We start from the raw sequence: 14,165 nt of genomic DNA, 5'->3' as shown, positions 1-14,165 counted from the left end.
TCCCTAGGACACTGTTCATTCACAAAAATCCCAACATGCAACCTCCCCATGAAGTAATAGCAAGAAAAAACTAAAGTTCCCCTTGACAAAAGCCTTCCCTTCCCTCCTGCAATTCTCATCCAGATAGGGGGGGAGACACATATGATCAAGGAAGACAATGCAAATGCTCCACCTTTTCCCTGTGCTCATTGATGCTAGAGTAACTTTGAAGAGCCTTGCTCCCTGCTGACCAGCTTCCCTTTCTGTGCGCTTTGGTGAGATGTGGTGGAACATGATAGGCATCTTGTCATGGAGAGAAGTAGAGAAGAGAGAAGTGAGGAATACTTAATACAATGCAGAGGTTCAGTGCAGTGACAATAGTCTCTATTATTCTTGACATGACCCTAATACAAGCATGGGGCTATTTGTAGGATGCCTCTTTTTATTGAAAAGTATATCTGACCCAAATTTTATTACAGATGTCAAATACAGTATGGACAAGTACAGCATGAGTCTAAGAGAAATTCTCCTTTCTTTTGCCTTTTTTTAAAAAAAAAAAAAAAAACAAATTAAAAGAATTCAGTTTTATGTAGGAGAGAGTCAATCATGAGAAAGAGGAAAGAGACAGACCCTTTCTGAAAGGCAAGAATCATCCTGAGCCATCACCTTATATTGGAAGAAAGCTTTTCCTTCCCAACAGTTATCATCCTTTGTCAGCATCACAGGAATGTCTAGGACACTGTAGTCAAAAGCAGGAGCTGTCACTGCTAAGTACTGTATACAAACACAGATGCATATAAAAGGAAAAATCCTACTCTGAAGATCTCTAAATGTCTACTAATCAAAGAGGTAACAGTGGGGGAAGGTTAGTTAGCTCCATTTTGTAGGTAGGATATCAAGGCAAAGGTGGGTTCATTGACTTCTGTCACATAGGCAAGTATTGAATCTAGATTTCCTAAATCCTGATTCAGCCCTCAAAACCACACTTTACCATGGGTATTTTCTCTCTACACTTTTCTCACAGCCTCACTTTCCCACCTAAAGGAAGACAAAGGAGACCAGTTTTGAGATAGACAACTGAGCAGCTGCCAAGATCTTAATGAAATCTGAGGTCAGCTACAGTAAACTCCCAGTCTGTATGCCTAGTCTCATCTCATTACAGCATGTCGAGACCCTATATATTCTTCTTAAAATCAACAGAGTCTGGTATTGTGCCTCAATGATCCATACAAAAATCTTCATCCTCTCAAAAAAATCCTTAGCATTTCAGGTGATTTCTGTAAAAATAGAGGGGAGGAGAAAATAAAGGAAGCACATGTGCAAACGTTGTCTTCAAATAGCCAAGAATCTGGTGAGTAGGAAACTTAATTGGGGTGGGGAGAGGAAAGCAAGTGTCTGTTCACTTGTTAGTTTGAATTAGGTAAGGCAGGGATTTGTGCCGGGGAAGTTCCATATGTCAAGCAAATGTCATGCCTGCTTGTTTGGGTTGATTTCTGCTTTTCTGGCCCTTTCATTTGAACAAGAATTTTCTAACAGATCCAAGAAGTCAGTCTCAAATAAATGCATGACCAAAACCACCATGATCCCTCAAATGGAAAGGTCTTGAATTGACATTTTCTAGAGAAAATACTTGCATTAAAAAGAAAAAAAAAATCAAACATAAGGCCCTAGCAAGAGTGTTATGCATTATCAAGCACACTGTCTAAGCTAGGACCAAAAAAAAAAAAAAAAAAAAAAAAAAAAAAGAAAAAAAAAAAAAAAAAAAAACAAAGACTAATAGACCTCCAAGTCAAGACAGATCATAAGATAACAGAGACTAATAGACCTCCAAGTCAAGACAGCAATGCTGATTTCCTCTAGATATGCAGAATCAGTATCTAAGCACAGCATTTGGGAAGCTTAAACATTGCATATTAGTGTTATCATTGCAAGTGTGAGGGAAACAGACCCACTTGCGCTTAGACTTCTTAAGGAGAAATCAGGGTTAGGAGTTTTATTTGCTTCAGTCAAAGGAGAAATGGTATGAACTGTTCATTCTGGAAATGTGCCTTTCCTCACAGGTTGAAAAGTATTTTTAGGATGGACAAACTGACATATATGGTAACTCACACTCCAGGGTCGAGAGAGTGAATCTGGGTTTTAGCAATTGGATGAACTGGTGCTTTTAAGTTTGCATGATAGATACTATGAACTTACCGGTTTAGGATTTCTGTGTATCACTGACCTGGTCCCTACTTCAGAAGCTAAACCCACTTACAGAAAAGCAGTTTTCTTTAGTGGAACAAGAAGAAAATTAGAGCACAGCTTCTATAAAGCGGATAGTGGACACAAAGAAAAGTAATGGGTGGGCGAGCAGATGAAAGTAGTTGTACATTGATGTGATCTGCAACTGGATGGCTGTGCAGTCACTATATGCTGAATGAAGTTAGTTGCTAACTGTTGCTTTAACTGTAATTTTATTGAAGCAAATCCTCCATGACTGAAGCCTTTCTGGGGATAAAAGACTCCAACTGTCTTCCTCAAGTACCTGGGTTTTGATGAAGGTTTTCTAGGGGGTTGCTTTTTGTGTGTACGTGTGCACGTGCTACCAGAAAGAGAATGAGAGAAAACAGAAATATTTCTAGGAAAAAAAATTTAAAAAGACAAATTTTCTCTGATGGAATAAATGGTTCCATTTTAAAACTTTTTCTTTTTTAAAACACTGTTAAGTCAACCTGGTACAGATCTGATTTTATCCCAGTTGATTTAAGTGCTTTAAAAGTGAAGTAAGGAAAAAAGGGTCATTCACTTTGATTGAAAGGGCATTAGGCTAGATTTCAAAAAGCCACGGGGTAGCATGTCATCTTAGTCTAAGTTCAAGGTTAGAGCTGGTGTTAAAAGGCAAAGCAAGTGAAATCAAGAGGATTGCTGTTAAACTTGGCTCTTACAATAGTATCGGCTTCCGTTCAGAACTCTCTTGGCCTCTGGACAAGATACTGCAATTCAATAACAGCTAGCAGAGACTTTCTAGGACTCTCAAGGATGTTTTCCAACATAAATGGAGAGACCTCCAGTGGCTCTGATCTGTATCATCAAGCCACCGGAGAGACCTCCAGTGGCTCTGATCTGTATCATCAAGCCACCATGGATAGGTGCAACACTTCAAGCAACATCTCAGGAGCAGTCCTGGCTGACTGGATGGGCTATGAATAACCATAATAACGATGACTATAAAGAGCGTTTGCACATCAGTGCGAAAGAATGAGGAGCAAAGAGGATAAATGTGACTCTTAATCTTCAGCTATCTGCATGGGAAAGTATGATTAATAACTACAGAGGCTTAACATAACCTCCTCAGATAACGAGTGAGGTGGCCTTCTCCAAGCCCTGATTATCCTCTTCTAATGGGCTTCATTTATTGTGTAAACTAATAACCAGGGCCTAAGCACTGCACACTCCAGGGTCTGCAGGAAAAACACTGAGCCCAAATGTGATTAAGTTGGTGAAGACTGCTCAGCAACACAGTGTGTTACTTGAGCGGGGGGGGGGATTGTGGGTGGGGGGGGGGGGGGGGGACCAGGAGGAGGGAAGGAGAAGCAATGTATCCTGCAAAGAAATGAAACAGAAAGTAGCAGTGATCTGCCTTTTAGCGTTGATCTGCTGGTATAAATCCCCTGCCTTTCAACTGGGATTGCTGTGAGTTTTCAGCTGGAATTGGTGGAAAGCCAAAATACAGCCCCAAGGTGCTAATACCAAGAAAGAGGGGCATTGGTAATGAGGGGACCTGATTGCAATGCTATCCAGAAAGTCAGCAGCAATGCCAGATCTGGAGAGTAACTCAAGTTGTCAGTCAGAGTTTCAGTGCTGGAGAGCAAAGAGGCGCTCAAAGAAAGCTGGATTCCCCAAAGTGAACAAGTTCAACAACACAACCCTGGCCCAGAAAAAAAAAAAATGACCTTCCAGCTCCCCAGCTGTATCTCTAAAGTGCTTGCACAGCTGAAAGGAGGCAGCTTTACAGGGCATCTAGAGAAAGAGGATAAGATTCTCATTGGAGCTGCACTGATGTAAAGAAGCTTAAACCCTGCAAGAGTCCATGGAGTTACTTTGAGTTTACACCCAGCAGACATGAGTACAGAATGAGACACCCCCCCCTCACTGGGAAACATATTTCTTAGCTGCACAATGAACATCACATTATAATATCCAAACTGAAATAATTGTAAATACCCAATTTATCTAGACCCATTTGTGCTGTCTGTTTAATTGTTGCACTTCACTCAACAAAGACAATGAAATTAGTTTGGACAGGCTCACTTTAGAGGCATTACCACTATGCTATGGCAGCTTGGGTTCCGAGTGCTGATGGAAAAGGCTTAACAGAATAAAAATAAGAGAAACACATAGCAATATAGATAAATTTGGGACCTCCACTGGGGCATGAGACACTGTCTTAGAAGGGTGTCACATCTGTATTTTACTTTTTATAGTGTATCCACATTTGTAGAGCCTGTACTATAGTTTCCAAAAACCATACAGAGCCCACAAAATATACACATTTTCTCAAGATCCCCTCAGCAGCAGTCTGCTTGTTGGATGCTAGTGACATGTTGTGCCCAGCTTCGCCAGGAGTGTCTTAGCTTCTCCCCTCCGAGGTGAAATGTGTGTAACATCAAGCAATGTGAAGGTGCAGAGGTAGAAAAAAATAACAAGCTGGGAGCAGCAGGCTGCTACCACCAAAACAGCTAGCCTGAAAGACTCGCCCCTCCCACACACACCCCACCTCCCTTCCCCTGCATGGGATAAGTATGGGCACAGAAGTCAATCCCTAGTCATTCCCCAGTTGCTTTAAGGAAGAACAGGCAACAGAACATCGCATGAACAACCCTCCCCTGACTGCCTTGTTTCTCTTGGGCAACAGGAATATACACTGAAAAGCTCACATATACTAAGCCTCATAATTTCAAGAAACATCAGATTTACAACAAGCCAACTCTATTATCTATATACATGTAGCATCACAAAACGTGAAAAGGATCAGTAACCTAAGTCTCTCCCTTTGTCTGGAAAAAATGCGCGATCTCCCAGGCAGTTGGGAAGCACGGTGTTCCTCCTCAGCAGCTGTAATCTCAACTCATTTCACCAGGCAGGCATTACGTGAACACAGGGTAATGTTTCTAGCAAATCTACAAAGGAGATAAGAGATGACAAGGACAGACGTGCAGAGTGAGATGGGACGGAGGAGCAAAGAAGGAGAGAATGCTGTTTGGCCAGACATGAGGCACTAGTGTGACTTTATTGAGAAAGGACACCACAAAGTAAAGCAAAAGACAGAAGCAACGTCTCAGATGTTTACCGAGGAAGATCTTGACAGTAAGTCAGCCATAAATAAAAAGACCCAGAAAATCTGATTCCAGTTTTACCACCCAGGAAACAAAATGCTATTCCATTGATCAAAGCTATAAATGAAATCAGAAATTCATGCCAGTATGTCTTATAAGTTACATATTTACCATGCAAAGTCACTATAGTAGCATAGAAATGTCTGAGCCATTCACAGAACAAGAGAAAAATAAATTCACTCCATCTGTTTGAAGGAGCAACATGAGCTTGGAATGGATTAGTTATAGCTGGACAAGACTTGCTCTGCCAAAAGCTGCCTACAAAGCCAGTGATCAAAACAGTAATTTTTTGCAACATGCCAAAGAAAATATGCACTAGAAAGTAGCAGAGGCTTTGAGGATTGTAATTTACCATACCTAGGGGGAAAGGAACAACTTCATTCTAGCACCATAGGATTCATTTGGTGCTGAAAATGTATGCATATCAAGGTCAAAATATAGTACAGAACTCAAAGAAATTTGAAGGCACACGTTTTTAAGAGGAATTGTATTTTAAAAAGATTATTTTGCTTTTAAAGGGGTGAAATGGTGGGAAGGGGAGAGGAGAAAAAGTGTGGGAAACAAGATACAAGAAGTTCCCATTAAAGAGAAAAATGGGAAATGCACATTTCTTCTTTGAAAAATAGGTTAGGCTTAATTTTGTCCTTGTACTTACAGAAACTAATCAGAGAGATCTGACATTGCTGGGAACCTGCCAAATGCAGCAACTCGTACATGCAGTGCCACTGTAAGTCTCTCATTGCAGCTACTCAACAGAGCAAAGTCACTTCAGATATCTACTTGCCTGAACTGATAGTGCAATCTCATGGTCAGTCATTCCCCACCACTTTCTCCCTGCCAAAGTAAGAGTGCAGCAGAATTGAAGCACAGAAGCTAAATGGGTTACATCACGTCAAGTCCTATCAAAAGTTATCCGTGAGTGGAGAGATGGGACAGTTTTTGCCACTCCCAAAAGCATTCCAGCTCAGCTAGTTCTTTAAAAGGTGTTCTTAACTTTAAGCACAGTTTTAAGCTTAATGCATGAATCGTGCTCTTAGACTGTTTAATACAGGATACACAGCTTTTTTAAAAGATCTGCAGCCAGTGGCTGGATTTCACGTGGTAAGGCTTGCAGTCTGTCTACACTGCAACTGACAGTCTGTTTTCAACATGCGTAGATCTTCCTAACCTACATAGCATAAGTAGCACTAACAGAAATAATATTTCAGGCAAGATTCAAGTCCTTGTTGTACAGTCACCCCCCAGGAATTACAGTCATAGAATGTGGTTGCTCCACAGCATTCAAGTCTGTGGTTTTGTGTTTTCATTGCTATTATACATGCTATTTAAATTAAACTAGACCAAGACACACCTCCATGGGTTTCAATGATAATAATTTTGGTGGCAGACATACATACTTGATCCATCACTCTTGTTTATGGTCTTCAACCTTTGTACTTTAAAAAAAAAAGAATAATTATTTTTGTCTCACTGAGCATCTGAAGGATTTAAAGACATGCATACACTGCATGAAGAAACACAGGGCAGACAGCTTACACCAATGTAAGCTATGAGTAGTACAGCTGCCACTGGTAAACCTATAGTATTCCATACCATATTGGTATGGTATATTCCATACCATACCACATATTCCATATATTCCATACCATATTGCCACAGGTGGAAGTCCAAATCACATAATTATACAGCATCTTCATCTAGGTGCTTTACTGAAAGCTTACGTTGGCCTGGCATTACAGATCACAATCAGCACATGCTTCTCCATTACTATATAGTGCAAATACAGGAAGTGGGTGTTTATGGAAAGGTTAGCCTCTGAACAACGACCCCTGGACTAGGTAATGTCACACAATATCATCCATATGACTGAACGGATGAGAAGTAAATTGGCTGTTAAAGGGTGCCTGTTCTTCTCTTCCTCTGTCTCTCTGTGACTAAGAACATGGGATGAGGAGTGGAGGTTTATTGCTTGCAAGTTATTCCTGGGCATATTCCATCATCACTTGAATCAGTAGGGTCACACAACTGGAAACCCCAGTGTTTAGGGTTCGTTAGTATCCAATGGCTAACACTCTTGAAACCCCAAGACACCAACAATCTTTAATCCCTATAGTTTGGAGGTGGGACCTCTCTCTAGTAAAAAGCCTGTGGGAGCTACTGAATGGCCCAGCAGGTGTCAGGGATGCTCAGCATTTTGTGAGATCAGATATTCGGATGCAAAGATTCTTGGTAGAAATATGTTTCCCCATTTAGAGCTATGGTACTGTTCAGGATGACATCATTTCAGCAGTGACAAATATAGCTGAGTCTGCTCTTTCCTACGCCATATAAATCCTTTGACCTCAATCAGATCACTGCTGATTTACACTTGTGTAAATGAAGTCAGAATCAAACCCATGGCATTCACAAATGTAGGCCAGAGTAAGCATTACTCACAGACAAGAGACAACCCTTCAGAGGAAGGAAAAGAGATCATTTTCATGCAAATATCCTTAATAATAAGGAACAAGAGATAGAAATAAGAGTATGAATGAAATGCAATCAAGAACTGCTCCGAGATCAGATTTGCTTCTAACTTTATGATGCTGCATCAGCTGCTCTTAAAGTAGCTTAAGCCCAAAATTTGACCTACCTGAAACTTGTTATATATAATTTTTCATCAGGGATCTGTGAGCTAACTCAATCCCTAGGCTTGGCTTTGAAGGTAGCTGAAGGTGCTCAGCTACTTACAGGATCTGAAAAGATTTGATTGCTGTGTTCTATGAAAATGGAACATTTTTTTTTTTTTTTGGCCGAGATCTAGGTTTGCCCTCAAATTGTTACACATTATCTATTTATTTATGCATAAACAGTGGCATTATGGTTTGGAGAACAGGGGCCCTTTGATGGGAGGTAAGCTTGACTAGCCTATGGGAGTTTACTGCTATGCATATAAATGAGGCCATACATACAAATATGCAGAACAGACAAGTGAAAATATACAGCATCTCTTTAAAATGAAATACTTTGATTGCTCCAATCACAAGAAGTTGTAAAACTACCCTGAAGAATTAACAGCCTCAGTACATGCTAACTACATCCATCATAAATTCGTCTTTAGTTTCTGTTATCATATCACTGTCTCTTGGGACCCCCAGTCCTGTCATCATTTGCCCTTTATAATTTATTCAGCTTGTACTTGCCTGAATCCTTTCTACTTATCATTCATCTTTACAGTTGTACATAAAATTAGATTGATCCTCCTATGGCAGACACGTCAGAGAAAAAAGTTGTCATTGAATAACACATAAAGCAAATGAAGGTCCAGCAAAAGCTTTTGTTGAATAACTTGGAAATCATCCTTTGAGAGCCAAAAGGTGTCAAATTAGAAAGACAAGACAATGCTACCTTTATAATTTAAATTTTGCACACCATTTTTCAATTGCCACCAAATCTCAAACACAACTGAGAAACCTTGTTCCCATTTTCCATATCAAGCTAAGCTTGGTTAGCTACCACAAATGTGATGAATACACCAGTCTCAGCTGAGATAACAGCGTGCATCCAACACACTGTTTTTTGTCAGAATGCTTGCACTGTATCCTTTTCCTCCAAAGCTCTTTGGACTCGGTGGCAGAGAGAGAGTTTACTTTGTATTCTAGAGGCTGCTGTATAGGGATACAGAAGCCAATCTTTAACTAGTGAAATGGAACTTTAATGTTTACCAAGCAGATAGGACCCAGGTGTTTCATCTCATCTGCTGAACAGAACAGCACTGTCAAACTACAGGGGTTTTTAGCAAATGGAAAGTGCATATGGTTTCCTCTCCCTCTCTTGTCCCCTCCTTTCCCCAGAGCAATATCCAAAAGTCCTTTTACCGGCTGGTCAGTCAAAAGGAGGAAACAAGGGGTAAAAATAAATAAATAAATCTTTTTAACCATGACATTGACACCCAAAGATTTTAAAGCACCGGAGAATTTCTACAGGACTGGTTTTTGCAAGTCTCTTACCTCAAATCTGTTTTTATTCCTTTTCATCTTCATTTTTAACTTCAGAACACAGACATGTTTCTCCCAAGGGAACAATTAAATGTGTTTTCTTTCAAAATCTAAAAATGCAGGGTGAGCAGGCTGTGTGTTCTGTATGCTACTTTAATCAATGGAACCCATCCAGCCTGCCACTGCTGACCAAATTGCAATTTACATTGGTAGAGAAAACTTTTGAAATGGGAAGGTATGGGAATATAATACCATTTTTGGCATAACACAGTGTGCAGAGTGATATGTGGTTTAATGGTTTTCTAACAAGCTTTTGGAAAAAGCTTTGAAACATTAAAAAAAGACAATAAGACTGTACAATCACAGCAAGGTCTGCTTGAACAGTGAAATCCATGCTATATGGGCAGGACTTCTGAAGTCCACATGACACTTATGTCTCATTTAAGCCTTATTATAAGGATTCAAGAGGGGCTAGATTTTGCAAGACACCCTCTCCCCCCCCCGCCTCCGCCCCCACCCTCAGGTGTCTTTCCTCACATATGCATAAGAATTTGAGCTGGATAAGACCAATAACATTGAAAAACTTTTAATTTTTTTTTTTTTTTTTTTTAAACTGAGCACAACTTTAGTTCCATTAGGGAGGCTGCTTTTGTTTGTTTAAAACTGGGTTTAATAAGAGTTTTATGAGCTCATCTGTCCTCTAATGTTAAAGATGCACATTTTGCATATTATGAATAAGCAGAATGCATTTTTTCTAGATGGCAGAAGAGACAAAGGATATCAGAACAGTTAGGAAGAAAACTAATTATGTTATGGGCTGAGAAATTTAACATACCTGTAGTACCACTCTCCCTTTCAAGAGGAATAGATACAGTAAGAAAAACCAGTCTATTTCTCAGCCTGAATAAGCCCCGCAGATTGCTGAGGTTAACAGTTTCTTAGATACATAATTTCATAGTTATTCTTTGCAAGTCTTACAGGGAGGTTTTAACATTATGCAAAAGAGGCAGTGCCTCCAACCAAGTATACATGGACTATTCACTCCCATTGCTTGAGAGAGCCACAAAGAACTAGAGGAAAAAAATGTTGCTGTGCTTATCATACATGAGCTCAGTTTATTTGTGCTATAAATAAAAGTAGATCTTGATAGCATAATTACATTTCTCAGCATTATCCTCTGCCATTCGCTTCAGAAAGAAAAAAGAAAGGGGAGAAAAAGTTGGCTTCACTATAATTTGTAATCAAAATGACTACACTTAAAACATAATTTTATTCCTCTGATTTCATTTCCTGTGAAGCTTTGTGGGGCAAATAGATAATATTATACCAAATCTGCAGGCAGATAATTCTCACATCCCCTGCACTGGCATTTTCTAGATCACTTTCCTCCCCTCCCCGTGCTTTCCCCAAGACCATGGGCTGTGTTTGTGATATTGCATTTTATCATTGAGAGATATATCAGCATCAGAAATCCCAAGGGTGAATCAACTTTTACTTTCTCTACTTTCTCTCTCCTGCTCCCCCAAATTATTCTTCCTTGCCTAATTTGCTTTTTATAATGTTGGGGTGGTAAGGGGGGGGGGGGGGGGGGGGGGGGGGGGGAAGTGGTTTCCCACTATGAAGGATTAGCGCAGATTATGGTGAACAGTGTTAATTATAGGTGGGGAAAGAGAATAGCGCATCTCTCCAATCTGTTCTTGATTTCCCCCGTGTCTGGCTGGCTGGTAATAAGCCTCCTTTAATCTGGCAGTCCCCTTGGTGAAATCAGCACCACGGACAGCAATATTGATTGCTTCTGAGAAACCATCACAGCTGCTCAACCAAATTACCTTTGATATGTGACCTTTAATGTAATTACTGCAACATCAAAGCATTTCTATAAATTATTAAAGAACTAATATACTTCATCATCCAGCTACTCTATTATATGTAAAATAAACAATCACAACTAAACGCTGGAATTTGAATTGTCCGACGCTCGCAAAGTGCTCTTTACACATACATACACACCCTGCCATGTTAACCTTCTGTTTTAGGCAAGACAATGTCAAACTGTCCAAAACAGCCTAATTCATTTAGATTAAGAGGATTCAACTAATACTTTTATGTTTTACATTCCATTCTAGTTGCTTCAAAATATCTATCATGATTCCTTCCTGCCCCAAAACAAAAGACTTTATTAATCAACACATACCTGCTTGGAATTCTTTTGATTATTCCACAAGATGACTTTATGTCCCACATATAACATAGAAATATGTGAAACATATTTCTGTCATCTTACAAAGCACATCCAAAAGTAATTACTGTAAAATATGTGCATGTAGCCACTCCACTAAAAACAAAGTGATACATAGCTAAGAGGCAAGGTGTCTGAATCTGGACACAAACTCCTCATGCCTCACCATTTCCATACATTAGCATTCATGTGCATATTATTAAAAATGACTCAATTCTGTGTTTTATAATACAAAGAACACAAACAGCAATATTGCAAGAGCAAGCAAATACACAGTTTAATGGGGGATGGGAAAGAAGTGTCTTAATTCAACGGCTCACTGTAGTACTATTTTCTTTTTTCCTATACCAGGCTTGTTAATTATTTTTGATACCTCCTCAATAGTGTTGTTTGTGTCACAGACAGTAGAGGGTCAAGAGAAGGTGTTATATATGTGTCATTTGTGAACTCATGTGAATGAGGACTTAGACCCCTGACCTTATGAGTGCTTTTTATTTTACGGTGATGAACTATGCTTGATACTGTTGGTGCATGTTATCAAGAACAGTCAGGTAAGTCATAAATTATTCTTTGCTACTCACATAGGAACCATAAAACAGTATCCAGGCATGATAGTTTATCAAGAGACAAGGCTGGTTTCCTTAAATAAACTACAGTGACATCATTCAGAAGATGAGTTCAGAAACTTGGCAGAAAGCTGTATGCAGAGGGTTTGCTGGTGGAAAGTAAACCTTTATCCTGAGACAAACAGAACTGGAAATGAAAGGGATGACAGAAGTTAGTGCTCAGAACTCTCAAAAACCTGGCTGCTATTTTAGACAGAGGATTCACCATTCCCAATTCAATCAGATCCTGATGTGTCACCTCAAAGTGTAAAACAAAACAAAAAAGCCTTCTGAAGTCAGCATGGTCAGTATGGGCTATATGTGATAGAAATGACATAAACCAGGGAAGAAATGTTTTGCCTATAGTCAGTATAACCTCTGAAGGAAGTCTTGACCCTAATGCAAAAGCTGGTTGAATTTTGTCACTGTCCAAGACAACAATTTTGACTTTAAGAGTTTTTTGATTTGAAATCTCTAAAATACAAACAGAGATTCAGAACTGTGGACATAAAAAGAGGCAATTTAAAAAAAAAAATAAAAAGAAAAAAGAAGAAATTCTAAATCATTGCTTGCCCTCCCTCCCTAACTCTGAGCCCTTAGTCTCACTGAACCACTGTCTTCTTGAAGATATTCCCCATCATACAACCTCAGGATGAGATTTTAACCTCTTAGAGAAGATATGAGCTCCATATGCAAGTGAGTGGGCTGGCTCCTAATAAGGAGAGCAAACAGTTTCAGTGAAAACAATTGGAATTGCAGTTATTATCTTTTAAATGCACAACACCCTATTCATTACAAGCATATGTCTAGTTTTGATAAATATATATTTGATTTTAAGCATATTTCAGAAAATTTCAGGTAAAATGTTACCTGAAACATCCTTATTCAAAATATTTTCATTTTTTGTACATCCAGTTCTATCATTCAGAGGAGAGAGAAGTAAAAAGAAAACATCACCTGTTGGGAGAAAAAAAAAGGAAAAAAAAAGAAAAACCTAAACCCCAACAAGACTCAAGTTACTTTCAATCTGCGGCTAACGAGTTTCTAGGAAAAAATAATTCAGAGGGAGTTGTCAGCTGACAGAAATGTATTTTTAGGGAATGAAGTATGTATATATTTACATAAGGTATGGCCTTTAAAGCAAAGATAGATGTAGATGAGCAAGTGTGTGGGCATCTCGATACTGGTAAGGTGGCATAGAGATAGGTAAATAAACCCAGGGTGATGGAAACAAGCAGAGCAGAATCAACACTTTCTTCAGCAACACAGACCAACTGATGTGTTTTAGGTTTTGTGGAAAGGTAGGTTATGGGTACGCAGGACTCAGTCATTCAACATCAAGTAATAAAGGAAGACTTTTGGATCAATTTCCTCTCAGTTTAGATGCAACCTGGAACCCTCAGGATCCCACTCTTAATTACTTGATCACTGATGATTGTGTCATTGTGAAACCAGCCCTATTGTAGCTACAGGAGTACTGCACTCGGCTGTTTCCTATCTATGTACCCTGGCTGAATCTAAATAGTCTCTCTCTCTCTCCCTCCTCCTGGTTACTGCTAAACTGGAAACCCATCCCAGCAGGGCAGGTCTTCCCCACATAATGCTGATTCTATTTTTAGTTCTGCTTGTGTTGTCTGAACCTTAGATCTTGCTCATGTGAATAATTTTCCTCATTATCTTGTGTTCGTCTCTCCTCTCTCTCTTTTCTCCTTGTCTCACTGCCTTTCCAATCTGCTACAGCTGCTTGAATACTAAAGTAAATGAGTCAAACCACTTTGTCATCAGGAATATGTTTTCATTCTGTGATAACTCAATAATGTGATCCGTTTCTTGATTTCTTGTTGCCACACCTTGCTTCAGAGAAGAAAAATAGTAAGAGGTAACACCTGGTGAGCACTTGAAGTATTTCATTGTAGCGGTCAGAATCGTAAAGCCTTTCCTCAGCTGAGTAAGGCTGGTAGAATCCAGCCCATAACCAGTTAATTAC

The 14,165-nt window shown here is 39.4% G+C and overlaps 1 protein-coding gene across 1 annotated transcript in view; it reads right to left on the bottom strand.

The window, feature by feature from the left end:
• CELF4 (CUGBP, Elav-like family member 4) overlaps positions 1-14,165 on the bottom strand; it is a 695,746-nt gene that overhangs the window by 589,791 nt on the left and 91,790 nt on the right. The gene's annotated exons all lie outside the window — the stretch shown is intronic.

The sequence above is a fragment of the Pygoscelis adeliae genome, unplaced genomic scaffold, assembly GCF_000699105.1.
Source record: "Pygoscelis adeliae isolate BGI_AS28 unplaced genomic scaffold, ASM69910v1 Scaffold68, whole genome shotgun sequence".
Classification (NCBI taxonomy): Eukaryota; Metazoa; Chordata; class Aves; order Sphenisciformes; family Spheniscidae; genus Pygoscelis; species Pygoscelis adeliae.
This window is presented reverse-complemented; position numbering and strand designations above follow the sequence as displayed.